Source organism: Octodon degus, unplaced genomic scaffold (genome assembly GCF_000260255.1).
Source record: "Octodon degus isolate 3935 unplaced genomic scaffold, OctDeg1.0 scaffold00148, whole genome shotgun sequence".
Taxonomy (NCBI): Eukaryota; Metazoa; Chordata; class Mammalia; order Rodentia; family Octodontidae; genus Octodon; species Octodon degus.
This window is the reverse complement of record NW_004524724.1, coordinates 3293550-3313956: the sequence shown is the minus strand read 5'-3', so window position 1 is coordinate 3313956 and position 20407 is coordinate 3293550.

Here is a 20407-nt window from a genome sequence, read left to right as displayed (position 1 = left end):
GAGAGAGAGAGAGAGAGAGAGAGAGAGAGAGACTTATATCCCCCTTGATTTTCTATTCTCCTTTTCTGTGCGTTCTCAGGACACTGGAACTTCTCCTGATTCCTCACAGCCCGCGATTCTGCTGCATTGGGGGGAGCTCGAAGGGCCACGTGGGTTAGAGGGTGGGCCTCCTCTCGAGGACCGACGGGTGCGGGGCCCACGCCTCTTCCTTCTTTCTAGTTTCGCGGAGAGCTGTGGCTGGACAGCGCTCTAGCCCGCTCCAGGCCCCTCCCTGCTGAGCACGCCCACGCGCAGGTCAGAACGGGCATCTGAGCAGCGACACATTGCCTGAACCTGCTGCCTGGGAGAGCAGGGCTTTGGGACAAGGGACACCGACCCAGCTCGTGCTACGTGGCTGTGCCCCTCCCTGCCTTCAGCTCCTCTCCTCAGAGGAGAAGTGATTGGGCAAGAGCGCAGCTCAGCATTGCTACCCTTACCCCTTCATGGCCCGTATTAACTTGTGCCTCGTGTATTTATGTGTCAATACTTTATGTATTTTACTTACCTTTGCCTATATCCTGTCGCCTCTGTTATAGCCTAAAGGTATTTTGTTTTTATCGAAATGCCAGATGCTGGATAATTTGACTGATTAGGCCAACCTGCACCTTCCCAAGTACAAGGGGACCCAAGGGAGGCCGTGGGAACAGGGTCTGGCAGCATTCGTGTGAGGACTGCAGCTGGTCTGACCAGCCTCGCAGAGACGCCCAGAGGCGTTGGCCCTAGGCTAAGTCCACTTTGCCTGATGAGTGGCCCCTCCTCCGCTGCCTTTGGACACCAACCTGTTGCTGCCTCCCCCTGGAAGCAGAGTTGTTCCTGGGGTGTGGCGCTGTGCCAGTGGCTGGGGTCTCTGCTCCATCATGAAGGGGGGCAGGATCAGGTTTTAGTGTTGGTTTTATGGGTGACAGCATGGAACTCAAGTGCAAGCGGGAAACCTGCAGACCGTTTCTGGCCTCAGAGTGTGCAGGGACAAGAGTGTTGTACTTCTTCCAGATGTCATTTTTTTATGGCTACACTTACATTAGTTTACTATGAGTGTCACAGTTACCTGACTGGTTGGTGCATGAGCCCTGCCTTGGTGTTCTATTTTATTACTTTCTTAATACTAATAATAACAATAATGGATTTTTCTAATGGCAAGGGCCCTCTTATGAGTTCCTATGTGCATGCATTCTTAATGCAATTAACTTGCATTTTTTATTGTGCACTTTGAGCAAAATACAAAGGGTTGCAGTTTGCTATGTGGTTAAAATTGAATGCTAAGCTCTTAACTCTAGAAGGAACATAGCTGATTAAAAATACTGTGGGCTCGATCTAACTGGAGGCTCACTGCTTACACAGGGGCTGTCCTTGAGACTCAAGGGTGGGACTGGAAAGGGCTTCTAGAAGGAAACAATGTACGTGTTATTCAACTCTTGGAGATTTGCAAAAGCATCAGGCTACTCTTGGCAATACTTTCCTGCTATGAAATATAAGACTTGATTATTCTCCACAGGGATTTACAGTCCAGCTGAAGGGAAAATGAAAAGTTAAGTTACTGGGTTAAGTTACTGGGTTAAGTTAAGTTAATTACAAAAGCGATGTTCATGGGAGGTTTAATGGCCCACATTTTAGAATGAAGTTTAAATTTATGTTAATAAAATAGTTCCCTGACTTCTTAGGATTCTGTAAACGTCCCTGGTTCCTGTTAGGTTCTTGGGAAATGGAGCCATGGCGCACACTTAGTCCTTTTGGTAAGGGGAGGAAGATCATCTAAAAATGAAGAGAGCAGGGCCGCGTATCAAGGAGCTTGGGTGAAATGGATTCTATCAGACCAGAACCGTCAGGGTCATGTTTTTCTGGAGTCATTCAAGTGCATCCATAAAGTTGAGGCAAGGATATTGCTGTCTTATTTTCTGCTCAAATGTTAGTAATTATGGAAGGTAAAAAAAGCTTATTCTTGCATTTTTGATTGTGTGATTGTGGTTCGGGACACACAGGTAAATCTAGAAACAATCTAGAAGTGTCTGGCCCTTGGTGACCGCCTTTTAGGAAACTACATTTTCTCTGGTTTCTTGGTGTGTGTGTGTGTGTGTGTGTGTGTGTGTGTGTGTGTGTAAACCTGGCATTTTAGTATCCCCATAGCCTCTCTTCCGAACTGTCCTTTACCATCTTTCTTTGCTGGGAATAAATGATAACAACGGCAACCTTCAGTTTGGGGTAGGGGCACAGGGTTACTTTTCTACAAATCCCTTCCTAAAAAATAATATCAAGTGGGTTTTTCTTTGCTTTAGTTATTTAGTTGGCAAGTACTTTTTTTTTTTTTTTTGAGACAGGGTTTCACTATGCAGTTTAGGCTGGCCTTGTGCTCACTTTTGTAGCCCTTGGCTGATCTCAAACTCCCAGAGATCCTTCTATCTCAACCTCCCAAGTGCGGGGATTACAGGCGTGCACCACTATACCTGGTTCCTGGGCCAGCCCTGTGCACCTGGGATCAGGGGCTGACGTGGCATTTGGGGCCGGGGATCAGACTTGGGTCCTTGTGCTTGCCAGGTGGGTGCTTATGCCTCTGAGCTAGCTCTCCAGCCATAGCAAGTACTTTTTAATCTATTCCCCATGTTACACAGTCTGTTAACTGACAGTGAATATTTGCTTTGAGCATCTAAGTCCAAATATTTAATTTCCACAAAAAGGTCAGAATTTCTGGGCTGTTTTCCCCAAACTGTATTGTATACCTGTGTCTTACCTCCCCTAGGACTTCTGCCATTCTTTTTGTTTTAAAAATTATTAACATTTGTTTTATTATATTTTGTAGTGCTCAAGATACAAAAAAGACTTCTATCTGCTACTCTGTGGGGCTTTTTGATAAAGTGAAATCATGACAACCTTACTCTGAGGAGTCTGCTTTTTTTCTGTCCATCCCATCCAGTAATAATGAGCACATCTTAGTTGCGATAGTTGCATTAATGTTTAACATCTCAGAGCTCTGAGAGCATTCCACGGTCAGCTCTCCGGATCTGACAGCCTCAGAGGGGTCCTCTGGAGTCGGCCCCTGAAGGGGACATCTTCATTGCTGAGCGGAGATGTGAGAGGAGGAGAATTAGCGTGTGCTGGTCATTCTTAAGAAACGAGCGCTGTGTGAAGTGTTTTCACAGCAGTTCTTACAATCAGCACAGGCAGCAGGAACATCACGCCCTCCTAGTAAATGTGACCTGGGGGAGAAACACCTGTGTGAGGACTCGGGACCAGCAGTAGACAGCCTAGGGTCCCACACAAGCCTACTTAGTCACAGAATCCATCCTACTCAGCATTTTATGCTCTCATCTGGCCTGCGACAGTGTAACAGAACCCTGCACTGGAGTGAAAACATGAGTGTACGCACACTTACAGCTGTGGAGCTGTGGGAAGCATCCACATCTGGAACTCTCTGTCCCAGCTGGTCAGGAAAGCATAAAATGCCTCCCAAGTTAGTTATGGGAATCAAACAAGATGAGGTATTCGTAAGTCCCCAATAAAAAAAATATGACCAGTGTGCTTGAATTCGCATGCTTGACATTCTGCTGAATAGTTTTAATGCATTTACTATGTTACTCATCATAAAATCCTATGTGATTATTTTTATCTCCGTTTTACATGAGCAAATGGAGGCATAGATGGGCTGAGTAGCTTGCTCAGGGTCCCACAGTTTGTTAAATTGCGAAGGCAGAATTTGAACCCATGAGGTCAGGATTCACAGTGAATGCTCTTACTCATGGGTAGGCACTGTGTAAGTGAGAGAGCAACAGCTTCAGCTTTGAGAATAAATCTCAGAATGACACAAGGGATTAGTGAGGCCAGAGCCACTGACAGTTTCAGAGAAGTGGAGCTGGAATGATGGAGCATCCTGCCATCGAGTGTGACCTTGGGGAGTCTGAGTAGAAGTCCACGTGCCCACTCCACACGGGGCACAGCTGGGCAGGCCTGTGGGCCCTTAGATGCTGTGCAGCAGTCCCCTTCCCAATGGCACTTTGGAGCTTGGTGACATGGCCCTTGGAGAACTGGGAGGATCCTGCCAGGGAAGCCGTCTTCTAGAGCTGCAGCCTAAAACACATACTTATAAAATAAACAAAAGAGGGAGCTGCCCTGGGACGTTCATGGTAGCAGGCCAGAATGCAGGGTGTACTCTTGTGGTTTGTGCGCTTCCATTCCCACCCCTGTAATCGTAAGTGACAGACATTAGGAGTCTGGGAACACCTTTGTCTTCTGGGGTGGCCTGGGTGGCTGCAGTACATTGTTCAGCACGGGTCTGCTCCTGACTTTCACCCTGATCTTTATCCTGCACTCTGTCCTGTTTGCTTCAGGTTTGGTTTGCTCGGTTGCCCTCCATGCCCGTGTCTTACAGTGAAGGTAGAATTACCGATGAGGCCGAGGAGGTCCTTTCTGTTGATGAGGGCACCGCAGAGTGCCAAGGAGGAGCAGACACCACACAGACAGGAAGGAAGCCCAGCCCAGGCACTGCCTCTGGTCATAAAGCCACAGTCCCATGGGGTCAGCGTTGTCCAACCTTGATTACCTGCAAAGTGCCCCACCTCCAAATGCCAGAGTCAGATTAAATCTCACGCTCTCAACGCTCTGCAGGCCCTAGTGCTGGTGGACCACTGTACAGGCGAGCGTGAAAGCTAGACTGCTAGAGAAAAGTGATCGCAAAGCCCAATGGCTCAAGCCACTCAAGGTATATTTTTCTGTCACACGAGTGGTCAAATATGAAATGCCTCCTTACCAAATGCATCCAGAAGTTTAGGCCGGCAGTGGTGTTCTCCTGGCCAGTATGTTCCTTCCAAGATTTCTACTGCTGCTGTTTCCTTGGTAGAAATGTCACATGCACTAATTCATTTGCACTCCTAGATGTGGACGTGACGCATGTCCTCCCGTTCATATAGGCATCATCCCTGGACTCTATGTGATCACTCTGTCCTGGAGAAGCCATACATTTCTGCCGCTGAGAAATGCCTTCAGCAGATGCACCTCTGTTGCCAGCGAGGCAGGGGAAAGTGGACTGTAAGGGACAACTGATACTCTGGCTTGGTGGGATTTATGCTTGACCCAGAGAATGAAGAGTGCCTATTGGCTATTTTTAAGCCAGAGAAAGGAATCAGATTAACATAGTAATGTGATGTCTGTGGTAAAAAAGAGGTTCTGAGGACTTAGGAATGGAGGTGGGGACTTTGGAGTGAAATTTGCTGCAATGGGCTAGCATGAGTTGTGGTGGTGGAACAGAGACAAAGGCCGACACCCGAGGTCTCTGCTGGAGGGGGAAAGTAACATGTGTGGATGGGCCGTGAAGGAGCCAGCCAGAGCAGAATGACCTCTGGGCTTGGCTCTGAGGGACCCAGGAGCGGGGGTGGGTGGGTGCCCCCAAGATGGAAGCGTCTGCTGACAGGCCAGATTTGGGAGGCCGGAATTGCGTTCTGTGCCTCTTGTGCTTTAGAGTAGCACCCCCAGCCCCTCAGGCAACCACGGGAAGGTGAGTAGGATTCCATCCCATGCCCGTGGTACAGGGAGATGCTACCCCTTTGGCAAGCTTTTGGCTCCTGCCACAGATGCAGGAGAGGGTCAGCCGCGATGCTCACGGCTTTCGAGGCCTTGGCTCTCGTCCATTGGGCCCGTGGCAGCTGGCTGTCTCAGACACCTGCCATGTCTTTCTCTGGATTTCATCAAGGCTCACTTTCGCCCCCTTGTTGAATCCCCCCCAGCCAGTATTGTGGAAACATTCTATAAATCTGGTGCGTCAGAGCCCCGAAGACCCAGCTTTCAGCTCCTGGACTCTTAGCTGGTAAGAGATCGCTAGATCAAGGAGCAGAAAGATGGTCTTGAGTATCTGCAGTCGGTGGGTTGTCCAGTGTGACAGCACCTACTGCTCAGATTATGAAGCAGAGGCTGTGCAGGCTCTGATTTAGATGTGCGCTTTAGCGAGGTGCACGATGGGTTTGTGCTGCGGAGTTTTCTCCTCAGTGTAACTCTTTAGGCACCACTGAATTTAGAGTTGCACCTGGAGACACAGTAGACTGGGATCCTGAAGTTCACTCAGCTCCCACTTAGCTCCAGGGTGCGCCACTCCATAAAAGGCATCTCAAGACTCCCTAAAAGGCAAAACACACACTCTTAAAACAGCTTAGAAGATACAGATAAGCGAAGGGAATGAGAAAGCTGTAAATAATAAGTTCTGAATAGGGATGACGCAAACTGCCTAATCAATGTCTCCCGGAACGGGCAAGTGACAGCTCTTTGTTTTTGCAAATAAAAACCTTCTTACCGTCACAATATAAACCATTATCTCTGCAGGCAAGGTATATTTAGAAGTGTACAAAATGTACATTTCCTGCCAGCCTCCAGATCAGGAGGTGGAGATCTAAAGTCATGCAAATATTACAGTAAATGCTGGCAACCAATTTCTAATTATTCCATATCAGCAGATTTGTGAGGAATATAATTTATTAAAAAAAGAACAGTTTATGATCAGCAGACCTTGGTTATGACTGTTTAGGAATTCAGTGCATTTTGATCTAATCACAAAATCAAAATATTCATGAAACACAATGATATCTCCCCAAAGCAGCCGGGCAGCCATTAATTTTGAAATTCGGGTAATTTATTAACACTTATCTGAAGCTGTAAAAGCTTACCTCTGTGTTTGTAATACGGAGAAAAGTGAAAGCAGTTTTAAAACTGATTCCTAATGATTTATAATGGTTTGCTGTAATTTGAGCCAGAAATTCAATTAAAATGTATGTCTAGTTTTGTTTCAAGATCTTTAGTTAAAAATTCTATTAAAATTCTATTTCCTTCTTGCATTAAATGTATCTGTTATCTGCATATACAAGAAATATAAGAAAATTCTATCATTTATTCCCCAGTCTCCATAAACGCTTTAAGAAAGCGCTCATTTCTAGTTCATAATTCTGCTAAGGTAGCATTTGGAATTTATACACAGTGGAGGGAGAATGACTGTGTGTGCTACGTTCTTAGTAGGGAAGGAAATCCAACTGAATATTTAGGGACAAGGCAAGTGATATTTGTCACTTTATTAAACTAGGGGAAATAAAATGAAGCAGACATTTTTGTCTCCAAATTATCAATTTAATAGGGCGCCCCTCAGCCATTTAAAACAATCACATTCCAGACAAAGGGTAGAAGCAGGGATGAGACGTGAGGAGCTAGGCGGGCCAACTCCCTAACACGGATGCAAGCAGACGGCAGTCCTAGCAGCCCTGTTCTAGGCGGGAGCTAATGTGGATGAGGATACACAGCGAGCACAGTGGTTAGCTGATGCAGAACCGCATGAGTTCTCCTTTTGGTTTTGTGCTACTTTCATGACTTCAGTAAATATTACAGTAACTACTAAATACAAACATTAAGAGAATTGGTTTGTATCTTAGTTTTGTGGCCATAAGAGTCTATGACAGAAATAGTATTGAAATTAATAATTTATGGAGCATATGCTACCTTTAGATACTGTATGAATTTTTAAATATCTCCGTCTTCTCAGTAGTATGTATAAGACATAAGAACATGATGCACACTGTACAGAACTGGTGGCAGAGGGTGACAATGTTTTGTAGAGCTGGTGTTTTAGTCACGTTCATGTTGTTGGCACAAATACTCCACATTCTGGGGAGAAGTTTTAATTCAGCTCATGGCTTCGGAGGGTTCAGTGCATGCGGCCTAGCTTCAAGCATAAGCAGCGTGGTAGGAGGGCTTCATAGAGAGTGCTGCACACTGCATGGTGTCAGGAAACAGAGTGAGGAGGAGGAGCCAGGAATGAGATCACACCCTTGACGGCCACCTCCTCCCAACAGGCCTGCCTTCCAACACTCAGGAACTCATCAGTGGTCTAATGTAAGGGGCGGGGGGCTGGCCCTTCCATGATCCAGTCGTGGAGTCCAGTGACTGTAGAGAGACAGAGAAAGGCGGGAACAAAGATAGCAGCAGGCTGAGGTCTCACGACCCTGAGGTGGAGGAAAGCCTGGGGGAGGAGAGAGAAAAGCCAGAGGAGGGCCGGGGGCTGTCCCTTAGCTGCTCAGGGTCCCTCCTTGGGTGACAGGGCTCATGCAAAGGACCAATACCAGTCGAACGTGCTTTTTCACTGGACCAGTCCTTTAGCGGGAACCACAGAGACCTCCTCACTGGTAGCTAGGCGCGGGGTTTGTGCTCTCAGGTGGGCCAGGATCTGAAGCCTCAGGAGATCAGCTGTGTTCTCCATATGCCAGGTGTGCGCAGGGTTTGTGGACAATCCTTTCGGTAAATTATGGAATGGAGGGAACATGCAGAGGTGGGTGTTGACAGAAGCAGACTCGAGGGTGAGGTAGGCAGAGAGATTAAATTAGGGATGGGCAGCATATTGACAGGGAATTTTCTAGGCTTGGTTAATTGGCTCCATAAATCCATTTGCTAGTAAAGGCCTTGAATAAAATTACCTACAGCAGGGCGACCTACTGGGGCCTACTGGGGCCTGGGGTCAAAGGGAGCAGGTGGGGAACAGTAAGGAGAATGGGGACTCAAATGTACCACAGCTCCCAGGGTGCTTTCCACTGAGGAGACAGGAGACCAGAGGCCCAGAGTGACAGGCATGTGGGATGATCTGGAGGAAGCTCCCCTTGGGTTGGTCAGACCATGTCTTGACAGCTGAGTCATCTCTACCAACCATCTCTGTCCTTGAGGAATATGACTGCTGATGCTGAGTTAATGGCTCAGTTATACTCCCAATGAGAAGGAAGTTTGGACTCACTAGTAGAAAATACCTCCTACTGGACAGTTTGCTTGCTTGTCTTGGTCAGGAGGAAAAAATTACAGAGAACATCCCAATAACCAGTGGGTAGAAGATGCTACTTGGGGGTGGGGCTGGTGGAACACAGTTAGATAACTCGAGTAGAAATAGAGCCCAGGTCCCTCAAGTTTCCCTGATGCGGCTGTGCGGAGTGCACAGTGAGTAGCAAAAAAGTGGAGGGAGAGTAGGCTGCAGGGCAAGGATGTGGAAGAGTCCCCCAAAAAGCAAGGGTCACATGGGAGTGGGCAGCACCAAGGGCTGGGAGGGCAGCTTCTCACCTCTTTCTCTACTCTACATCCCAAGAACGAGTGGAAATTCTCACACTAGAAGCAAAGTGCTCTTCTGCGCATTTGGTGTTTTTGTTAGTAATAAGTTGCTTGTGTTAATTGCATTGCTTCCTATAAGCTTGTAGTGAGTTCTTTTCTGCAAGGCAGTGGCTCATTGGAAGATCTCTAAAGGTTATTTGTGGATGGGCAGGGCTGACAAAGCATCACATGGCCAGGGAACCTCCCACATGGTCACATCACCAAGAGTAACCAAAGGACCCAAAGTAGAGTTGCTCAGGCTTAGTGAATATTTGCAAATGCTGTATTGAGGAGCTGAGATGGGGCAAGCTCCTTTGGTGACATTTACAAAAGTCTAGTGCACATTAAGGTCCCATGGTTGTTAAAGATGATGCATGAAGAGTAATGAACATACAGGGAAATATTTAAGAGTTCTGAACAAAAAAAGGGAAACAGCTTGTTAAAGATCAAAACAATTTGGCCAGGATTAATGTCATAACAACAAGGAAATGTGTGTATATTGTTTTGGCAACTGGGAGTATATTTGTTCCTTGTTTTTAATTCAACGAGTTTTCTTGGAGCAAGTCCTTTATTCCTTTGTCATCGCACTTCCTCAATAAAGGTTTCACATTTGATGCTTTTGTTTCCTCTTGCTGATTCTTCTGCTAACTGCTCATGCTTCAACTCCAGAGAAACAGCTCTTCTTAACCTCTTTAATAATCTCTTACTCACCAACTTCACAGCTTGCTTGTAGCTATCACCTTCCTCTAAGGCATAGATTTCTGCTGTCACTATTTGTCACTTTCTACACTTACTTTTGATTTTTTAAAACCAAACTCACTTTTTCCCTCTTTTTTCCTTCCAGGTCCATTGTGCAGCTTCCTGGGAAATCTGTCCTTAACCCACGTGAAGGGTGAGAACCCAGTCTTCTTGGCCGTTGGCTTGGCCTCTTTCCGGCTGTTGTTCTATCCCAGCACAGAGGTAAGGGCAGTGGCTTCTGCACGGCGCTGGGTCTCTGCTTTCAGCTGCAAAGCAGAGCAATCGCACAGGTGCTTCCTCCAGCCAAATACGTACACTTGTTCTGGGCCTGCCCTCAAAAGGCACCATACAATTTCTTTGAGAATCAGCAGCATTACCAGAACCTGTACTTGTGTTCACAGCCCATTGGTTTTGCTCAAGCCAAAGTAGGCATGGCTTTATCTGCATCATTTTAAACAAAATAGTTTAAATTTCACTACTGTTGCTTTCTTATAGTTTGTTGATTTTCTTTGGCTATATTTTGTATGAGCTTTCTTTGTTGATTTATGTGGTCCAAAGTTTGATCCATCCATCCATCCATGCATCCATCCATCCATTGATTTTTTTTATTTTGAAATCTTTTATTTTTAAATTAGATTACTCTGCTTTGAAAAGGCAAGTTAGAAGTAGCCCTCAAGAGTAAGAAGTTTGTAGCTTGATATAAGAACGATGCGAGAAATAAGCTGATCATTGCTTAGTTTTGTAATCTCAGAAAAACATCAGTAACTAATTCCTACCTTTCACTGTGGTCTGAAACATATTCTGGTTCATAGTGAGTATGTGTTTCTTTGTGGCTTCTGACAGGAAGCACCCAGTGGATATTAGCAGTTTTCTCTACTGTTCATAGACTGTGCATTCAAGTTTATTCCAATAGGTTTGTATTATTTTCTTATAAGTTTTTAGTAGAAAAAGGTGTTAGCCCTTCTTTTAAAAACTCTTTGTTGCCCATGTTTTCTTATTTGCCTTTTAATGTTACTACCGTTTTAAGCCTTTCCCCTTTAACAATCTATAGCCCTATCTGTCATGTTCTTTGTGAATTCCTCCATCAAGTGAAATTCATAAAATTCCTCTAGCAATAGCAATAGCAATAACATAACGAATATGTGATTACAATTTCTTAGATTTTTGCCATTATTTGTTTCTATGTTTAATTCTTCAATTCAGCTGAACTTTAGAATACGGGACAACAGGCAAATCAGTTTTTTCCTACGTGTATCTCAGCTGTTCTAGCACCGGGAGCCAGTCTTAGGCCTTGCAGCCTGCGGTACACGTTTTGCACTCCACTCCACAGTGGTGGTGCCCCTGCACTCTGCTTCTCACTGGCGTGCGCTCTTCCGCAGCTGTGTCTGTCTGGTCTCACACCACCTCTGACCACTGCAGCTTGGGCCCAACTGGGCTGCAGGTAGGTGCGGTGGTTTTCACGGGCCCTCCCAAAGTCAAGTTGAAACTTAGTGCCGGCGCAGCAGCGTTCAGGGGCCTTTCACCGTTTTGCGGTGCATGGAGAAGGTCCGCACCGCGCGCGAGGGCAGGCTGATCGGCCGCTGCCTATGAACAGCCTGATCCCAGCTCTTACAGCAGCACAAAACAGACGAAAAGGGGAGCAGCTGTTATGCTTCTTCATCATTTTTTTACAGTGTATTTTTTGTATTACTGTTTATTTTCACGTTAACAAACACTGGCGGCGTTAATAGTGTCCTAAGTGTTTCTCAAGTCTCACGAGAAATTGAGAAACTTCTCTTTCTACCCTGAGAAATTTCCAGTGAAGCTGGTTGCATGACTTCTGGCAGTGTGGAAGGGCCCAGTGAGAGGAACCCTAGGATAACAGAAGGCGCTGACTGACTGAGCACAGTACAGCTCCCCTCGTACCACCTTTTCATTTATTGAGTGGAAGGCTTGTTTTACATAAATTGCAAGATTTCTTGCACCTTAGGCTATCACCGACAGTTCCAATGTAAGAAGTGAAGACCATTTGTACATTTGCTTATTGTCTCAGTAAGTTGCTGAACACTTCTGAAAGCAATGGAGGATTGGTAAATAGGGCCGGGATGGAGGAGACAAGGAAGGTAGCCCCGTACACCAAGTAGCTCCCGCCTGCTAGCATGTAGTGGTATACCTGTTCGCCTCTGCACCTAGACTCCTAACTCGGGAAGGCAGAGTTTGTGTCTGACAGGCGCTAGGTGCACGTAAAGGTGATTATTGGATGAATGGACTTCTATGTCTGTGAATTAGCTGAATGTTTTTTACGCAACACTCCACAGACTCCTTTGTCCAGCGGTCGTGGTCCATGACCTCCTCCTCCAGCCAGCCCAGTTCTATCCTCCATCCTTATTCCTGGGCCCAGCTCCAGGGCTGAGGATGCGATGTTGGCTGCACAGTGGGACACCTATGTTCTAGCATTGGTGGGATGGATGTGGGAAGGAGGACTAACACAGTCACTGTCCAAGGCCCTGCTCTTCCCTAGTTCTCACTTCCCTCCCCTTGAATCCTACCTTGGCTCAGTCCTGGCCTCACTTCACCTTGTATTTTGAAGAATTGATGTCCTTGTTAGTATGTTCTGTTTAGAACACAGCTTCACTCATCGTCTTCCAAGCTCTGCCATTTTGGCTGCCGGGATCCCAAGACTGTTTGTGCAGGAACTGCTGCCCAGATGAATGCCACCCTAAGTTCTAGACCTTTCCTTTCTACTGGGCCATGTTGGCCCAGCTCTGTCACCCTGGGGGACCTGCTTTTCAGAATCTCTCACTGACCTCAGAAAAAGCTTCTGAACTGAACACAAAGTCCTGTTCCTGAGACATCAGTGTGGTCTATGCATTTTTTCATTATATTTTATTGTGCTTAATGGCACCTAAAAACCTTGCTTTTAAAAAACCACCCTATTTTTGAGTGTTTGGTTCAGTGGCCTTAATTAAGTACACTCATCTTGTGCCATCATCTCTCTGCTTGCAAAACTCTGTTTGTCTTTCAAAATTGAAATTTGGTATCCATGAAAAAATGACTGTCCCTTTCCTACCCTTAGTGCCACTGGCAGCCGCCATTCTACTCTGTTTCTATGATTTTGACTAATTTACACGCTTCACTAAGTAGGCGCACACAGCAGTTGTCTTTTTGTGACTGGCTCATGTTTCTTAGTATAAGGACCTCAGTGGCTGAGCCTTGTGTCAGATCGCCTCTCTTCTTAAGGTGGAAGGAATTCCGCTGTGTCCGTTTTACTGTCTGTTTGATCCATGAATGAACAATTAGGGTGGTTTCGTGTTTTAGCTACAGTGAATAATACTATGAGCCTGGGCGTGCAAATATCTTTTTAATAACGTGCTTGTAATTCTTTGGAATAAATACCCTAATTGGAATTGTGTGCAGCTGGATCAAACAGTAATTCCAGTTTTGATATTTTGAGGAACCACCCCACTGTTTTTCACAGTGGCTAAGCCATTTTAATTTCTACCAAGAATTGGTTCCAATTTCCTGGCATGAAGTTTCAATTTCACCAATCTTCCCAAGCACTTGTTACTTTATTTTTTGAGAGCATCTATTTACAGCCTGCGAAGTAATGGCTCATTGTGGTTCTGATGTCCATTTCTCTAATGATCAGCAATGTCAACAGCCTTTCACCTGCCTGTCATAGATCATTTGCATGTCTTCTCTGGAGAAACGTTTGCTCAAGTCCTCCCCCCAGTGGAGGCCATGTCTGTCTGTCTGTCTGTCTGTCTGTCTGTCTGTCTGTCTATCTATCTGTCTATTTTATTTTGTGGTACCAGGGATTGAACATAGGACCTGGGGTTTGCCAGGCAGGAGCTTATGCTGCTGAGCTGAGCTGTCTCCCCAGCCCTGGAGGCTATGTTTTAAATATGTGCATCAAATCTGTTTTCGTTTTCCAGAATCAAACTTACCCTCTATTTTTAGTTCATTTCTCCTTTTTCTATAAAAGCTTTTCAGATTTCTGCACATAGAATCAGCTGCTTCCGTCCTGTTTCCTGTCCGTGTTTCATGCACACTCTGAAAGCGCTGGTCCCGGTATGCTGCGAGCACCCGGCTGTGCCTGCCCGTGTGCACACCAGACCTGCAGCTGTGCTTTGTTAGTGTTTGCACACATAATAGCCACTACTGCATCTGGCACGCGGCGGGTGCTCAGTGAGTTTCTGTTGAAGGAATAAATGCATATAGTATCTAGTTTTAAAATAAAAAGTTTATTTTTACAGACCCCGGATAGCTACATCATGGCATCTTAGGAAATTAACAAATAAATGGTATCTCCTAAGACAACCTGTATTTTTGTGCTTTACTGCTGAAGCTTAATGGTGATGCTCAACGCTGGATGGACATTAGCAGCACCTCCTTTTCCCAGGTTAAGCCGAGCGCTGGCTGGGGAGGCCTGCGGTGTGTCTGTAATAGTTCTTCAAGTAACTCGTTAGGTATCCATGGCAAGAACCATGAAGAATCACCAAAAATAGTGCTGTCACCCAGGCCGCGTCTCTTCCACCTTGTGGAAATGAGTGGCCTACTGTCGTGCTCCAGGAAACAGGTGGCCCACGCGTGGAAATCGTCTCGGCAAGCTACGCGCTTGCTGAGTTCTCATGAGATAAACGCACACTCCAGCCTGCGTCTTGCAGCACTTGTACTCAGTCCCATGATGGCCCACATAGTAGTCCAGCAGGCATGTAGCTGATCCTCCCCAATTTCCATTTCAAAGCCATAAGCTCGGGCACTCTGAACCCAAGGAATCAGGTAAGAAGCACAGCAGCTCTCCACGTCTGAGCTGTTTCCACATGAATTGATAGAAAAGTGTGCTGGTGGCCCTTCTGCCTGGGTAAATGTGGATCTCACGATTACTTGTGGCTCTCTTTCTTCTGTTGTCTCTAGTGCCATCCTTGACATTCTTTTAACGTGCATTTTTGTACAAATTAGAAAAGCAAGAGTTAAGATGTAGAGCTCATGTGTCTGGACACAGCTGTGGAGAGCAATTCAGCGTGTCAAGCCGAGGTCAAATGAATAGGGAATGTCATTACTAAATGTAACATTTTCGGAGGGTTTTAAAGAAATTCAAGTCCTTTTTAAATTTACACTTATTTTATCTTTTTTTTTTTCAGGGTGATAGGTTGCGCTTCTTGTTCTTGTCAGAGATTTGTACATTAAAATGACTTTAAATTTAATGATTCTAGAAATTAAATTTCAAAGTGGAGTTTTAGGTAGCACCAGTAGAATGCATAAGGTTTTATTTGAGATGTAGACTTCTTTTTTAGACACAATGGGATGCACTTGCTTATTTATAAAGATGATGTAATGTATGCATGTACCTTTCTTTGTTATGCAAAAAAGATACTGAGATTTAGGTCATGTTTCCAAGGCCTATGACCTGAATTAAAGAAATCTATTCAATCTTGTCATGTCTAGTTAACTTCAAAAAGCCATAAGATTCTGAAGTTTGAAACATACACCTGTTTTGAATCTCACGAAATGCACACACCAGGTGTCTCTGTGGGGCATGGTGACGGCTGGTGGTGAGCTGGTGGTTAGGGCTGGCATTCTGTGTGCCTGGTCCAAAGACACAGCAGGTGCAGGAGCAGAGCTTGAGAAATCCAGGTAGAAGGCAAAAGCACCCTGTCGAGGCACGTTTTGTGCACCTCACCCTGGGAAGAACCAAGTCAAACAGTGAACAAGAAAGAGGGGAGTTTCTGCCTTCTGTTTGTCCCTGGTGCAGGCGCGCAGCCGCAGAGCTGTCAGGCAGCGGATGACGTAGAGTGGCACTGCGGCCTGGTGCGGCAGCAGCCAGGCACCCGAACCCTCAGACCTTTGCATGCCCACGTGGCCATCTGATGCGCAGTTGCTCGTGTCTACGGATCTTCGCCTGGAGACTCTTCCCAAAGCCACAGAGATGCCCTCCACTCCCCTGTGGACCAGCTCAGAAAGGCAGAGCCCTCCCCTAATGACAGGTGGTGGCGGGGACAAACTGCTTCTCCACACAGTGGAGAACGTAGGGACTCCCTCCCTCAGCTCCACAGGCGGTGGCGCCTGCGCCAGAGAGGCAATGTGCTGAGTCCTGTTCACACTCTCGCCGCCTCTGTGTTACCTCCCTGCTCCTCCCAAACTTGAGAATAAGTCCCTGTCTTAGGGTCTATTTCCAGGGCAACTTCAACTATTGTTAGTTGACAGTGTGGCTGTTTATTTTCTCTATTTTGCTTTTAAAGCAGATGTTGGGGGGAGTCCCCAGAGCCCTGTTTGCACAGCAGGGCCCTGCAGAGCACTGTGGCTTTGCCTTAGGGAGGCTCCCATCTTGCCACTTGGTTTTACTTTGCGCTTCACTGTACCACCCTTAACCAGCCATCCGCAGTCTGCTGCCCACCTCTCCGGGTTCCTATCTCACTGGCTACCAGTGCGGTCTCTGCGCACCATTCCTCCCACCACCCTGTCTCCTGCAAAGGCGGTAGTCACAGCCCTGCCACAGTCCAGGCCCTCCCTGACATCTCGCCTCCTTGTCTGCCTCTCCAAGGAGGATTTTGTCTCCCTGCCACTGAATTTGTCTCTAGGGGGCCCCAAAAGTCACGCACTATGTGAGGCACCTGCACTTGCTCTTCCATTGTCCAATAAAAAGGATTCCAGCCCAGGCTGAGTGGGTCCATCCAGCATCCCAGTAGGTTCCCGGGTGATGTGAGTGCCTTTCCAGGGGCTGCATCCATTGTGCGAGAGAACAGTCCCCAGCAGGGAGGAGCACCTGGAGACGGAGGGCCATGTGTGATGGGGAGAGTGTGCACTCAACTGTTTATTTCTCAAGCTGCCGGGCAGAGCTTGTTTCTGTGAGCTGGCTGGTCTGGAGAGGGTGCCTCGGGGTCCCAAGCCCCAGTGGCGCTGCCGTCTGTGCTGGCAGAGGGAGCTGTGTTCAGCACTGGGCACTTATTTTCCTGCCTGCTGCTATTCTTAGATCTGGAACAGCCACTTGCATGAAGGGCACGCTGGAGGGGCTAAGCTGGCGTCACCGTGGCGTAGGAGGAGCTCCTGGACAAGCTGCCACAGTCCTGGTTCTCTGCCGGTTTGTCTCAGTTTGCTGGGCCTTGAGATCCAGAGCCTCCAGGTCATGGTCCTTCCTCCAGTGGGGACAGCTATGCGAGGGCAGAGACTCGGTCAGACCCATGCTGGGCCAGGAGCACCCGGCCAGGTCTTTTTTTTTTTTTTTTTTTTCAGAAGCAGGGATTGAACTCAGGCCCTTGTGCTTGCACGGCAAGTGCTTATTCTATTGAGCTATCTCCCTGGCCAGGGGCCAGGTCATTTTTAAGCTCTCAAACCTTGAAAGCCTGAACCCCATCCTAAGGAAAGAGAGGTTCAGCACGGGCACAGTGAACCAGACCCCTCATCCCTGGATCAGGGCCAAGTCTAGGGTCCAGACCCTCCTTCCTGAGGCTACTTCTCTGGTTTCCTCGCAAGCAACTCCAAGGGAAGGACTTTGGAGAGCTGTTAGTCTCCGATCTTGTGTCATTGCAGGGCTTTTCCCTTGCCAGGTCTGAAGTCTCTTGTTGGCAAGCTCTTCACTGCTGTGGTTCTTTTATCTTCGCATCACTTCAGAGACCAAGGACAATAATTCTCATCAGACATGTTTCCCATGTCCCTGGTCCTCTGGAGTTAGGTGAGCCATCTGGGCAGGCCTGGCCAATGAAATACCTGTCAGTGCTAAGCAGAGGCGGCGACAACCCACACATCCATGTTTTCCCTCGCCTCTGTTTTGGAGGCTAACAGTGTCCCGCATGGCAGTCCCTTGGATGGCTTATTCCTAAGCTGCCTGTGAACCAAGGTCCCAGGGAACACGTCATGCCAGCAAAAACCTGTACCTGGGGTGCACAGAGCGCCTGAGATGCCAGGATTAGTCTTAGCCATAGCGCTTCGAGTGACTCGCAAATTAACACCTGCAATAGGGTGGGACAGAAGAGAAGAGCAAGACCTTGTCCCTTGGTTTGCACGATCAGGCCACAGGTAACTGCTAAGTGGGCTGATCTAGGAGACTGGAACGTTGGCTCATGTTGGGCCTGCTCCTCAGAATGTCACCACAGCGTCTTGTCCACAGAGCAAGCAGTTTACCCTTTGCTGTCGTGGGGAGATTCCCCTCAATGGGCAACATAGAGGTAGGGTGGTGGCCACCATGCAGTTCGGGTCACGAGGGCGACAGAAGGCACACTTTTGTCCTGGTAGTCTAACCTACTTTTGGTTCTGGCACAGCAGACTCTGAGTAGGAAGGTGCTGTTCAAGACACTGCTCATTAAATAACATTGTAAAATTATAGATTTAAATCTGGTGGCTCCAGCGCTTCCTTAGCAGAGCTACCCGCGTGAAGTGGCGTCTTTCTCATCAGACCTCCACTGAGGTGCTCTGGCAGCACGAAAATCATTCTGGACTTGGCAGCTGTCAGAATCCGAAGGGACTCAGGATGGTCGTGGGCCCTTAATGATTATCAGAGCTCCAAAGCCCAAAAGAATGGAGGCAGGATGGCTGGGGAGGTTGCTCATGCTGTTCTTTTTTGCCTTCTCAGCCCTACCCAAAGAACTCCTTCTAGGCGTGGCTTTAACGGTACCTCCTCCTTGAGTCTCTGTCAGCCCCCTGAAGGGGGCTGATCTATTCTCACTCTAGTCTCAGGGCGCTTATTGTCTTCCTGTTAGAGCACGTGACGTGGTTTGCCTTTTCTTCACCTGAACCTGCCTCTCCTTTCTGTATCTTTGGTCTCTGTATGTGGAATGTAGCTTCCTAAATGTAGGACAACGTGGGTCTTAAGTTGGAAAAGTTAACTGTGTAGATTCTCCCTCATAAATTCCCATGGATAAAGTTCTGCTGTGCAGCGTCGGCACTAGACGTTTTTCTAGGAGCCTCAGGCAGAATGGGACAGTGTGACACTGCACTGACAACTGCTCCAGATTTCCAGTTTTGCACAAGTGAGTGGAGCCTCAGCATATTACACATACACAGTGCAGATGTGTGCAGATCAGTGTGCACTTCTGCAGATCTGTGTGGACCTCTGTGGTGCTTCAGTGGGATCTCTATGGTGGATCCTTGCAGACCTCTGTGGTAGATTACTGGGACCTCTGGTGAATCAGTGAGACCTCTGTGGATCCCTGTGGACCTCTGTGGTAGAAGAGTGGAACGTTTCTGGTGGTGGATCAGTGGGGCCTCTCTGGTGGATCCCTGTGGATCTCTGTGGCGGATCAGTGGGACCTCTGTGGTAGATCCCTGTGGATCTCTGTGGCGGATCAGTGGGACCTCTGTGGTGGATCAGTGTGGACCTCTGTAGTGGATCCCTGTGGGCCTCTGTGATGGATTGTAGAGAGCCCATGCCGCGAATCGCGGCTTCAGAACCAAAACTCCTAGGGACCATTGGGTGAGGCCTGCTGCAGCCCTTGAAGCCTGCGCTAGATTACCCCTCCCATCGAGCATGCTAAGATGGCGCCCATTTCCTGCTTCCGCGTTTGCTGTACGTTCCATCTGTGATGATGTAAGATGCCCCCTGAGAATGTAACCAATGATATTGCAATACGTGTTAACCCTCGATTGGATGGCATGGTGATATAAAAGAGACGCCCCGCGAGAGAGGGGGAAGAGACAGGAAGAGGGACGGAGAGAGGAACTGTGCTCTCTCGGGGCGCATCACTCAGGAGAACGATTAAAGCCTTTCCGCCGCACAAATCGTGTTGAGTGCTTTCCTGCTGGACGGGAGGGCGCCCGACAATGGATCAGTGGGACTTCTATGCTGGACCTCTGGATCGTCAGGAACTCATGGCCAAGGATGACAGAGAACATGGCCTCAGGACAGTTGTTGGTAGCTGAAAGAGAGAGGGAAAAGTCTAGACATTGCCTCACTTAAACAGCTCCTGTGGAGACTGCTGTCAAGGTGTTGTGGAGCCACTGAACTCTAAAATCTGTATTTAAAAAGCTTGCTAAGTAAGTAGCATTTTTAAATAATGCATTTATATTCAAATTCTACTATGTGAAAACCAAATGTTTTAGGAGTTCAGTTAGGAAAGCTCGTTCATCCACAAGCTAGCTGTCTGCAGCAAGAGAGCCATATCCTGCCATCTGGCTCCTGCAGGGGTTCAAAGATGGGGAAGGAGGAGGAGCCCTGCAGAGCCAAAGGCGGGTCTCCTATCAGGGTGGGGCTTATTTGAATCTGACCTTGAAGTCTCCCTCACTGTCTTTGATGTGAGGGTGAGGTGAACACTTGGGGAGGTCTGGGAGAGGACAAAGCCCCAGGGGCTGTGCTTTCCTAGCGCTGGTGGGTCCGGGGAACGTTCCTTATGGCTCAGTTGCGGGGTCATTTGCTCAGGACTGTGGTGTGGGGTAGGAAAGGCGCAGATGCTTCACACGGAATCACAGTGCCAAGTCCGGTGCTCGCACTTCTCACGCCAGTAGTCAGGCTCGTACCAGTGGCTGCCTGTCTTCGTGCAGCGCAGCGGTGAGGTGGCTGATGCCCGGATTCTCTCCTGACTCTGGCAAGTCCAGGACTCCATGTGCACGCCAATTAGGATGCCTGTGATCTATG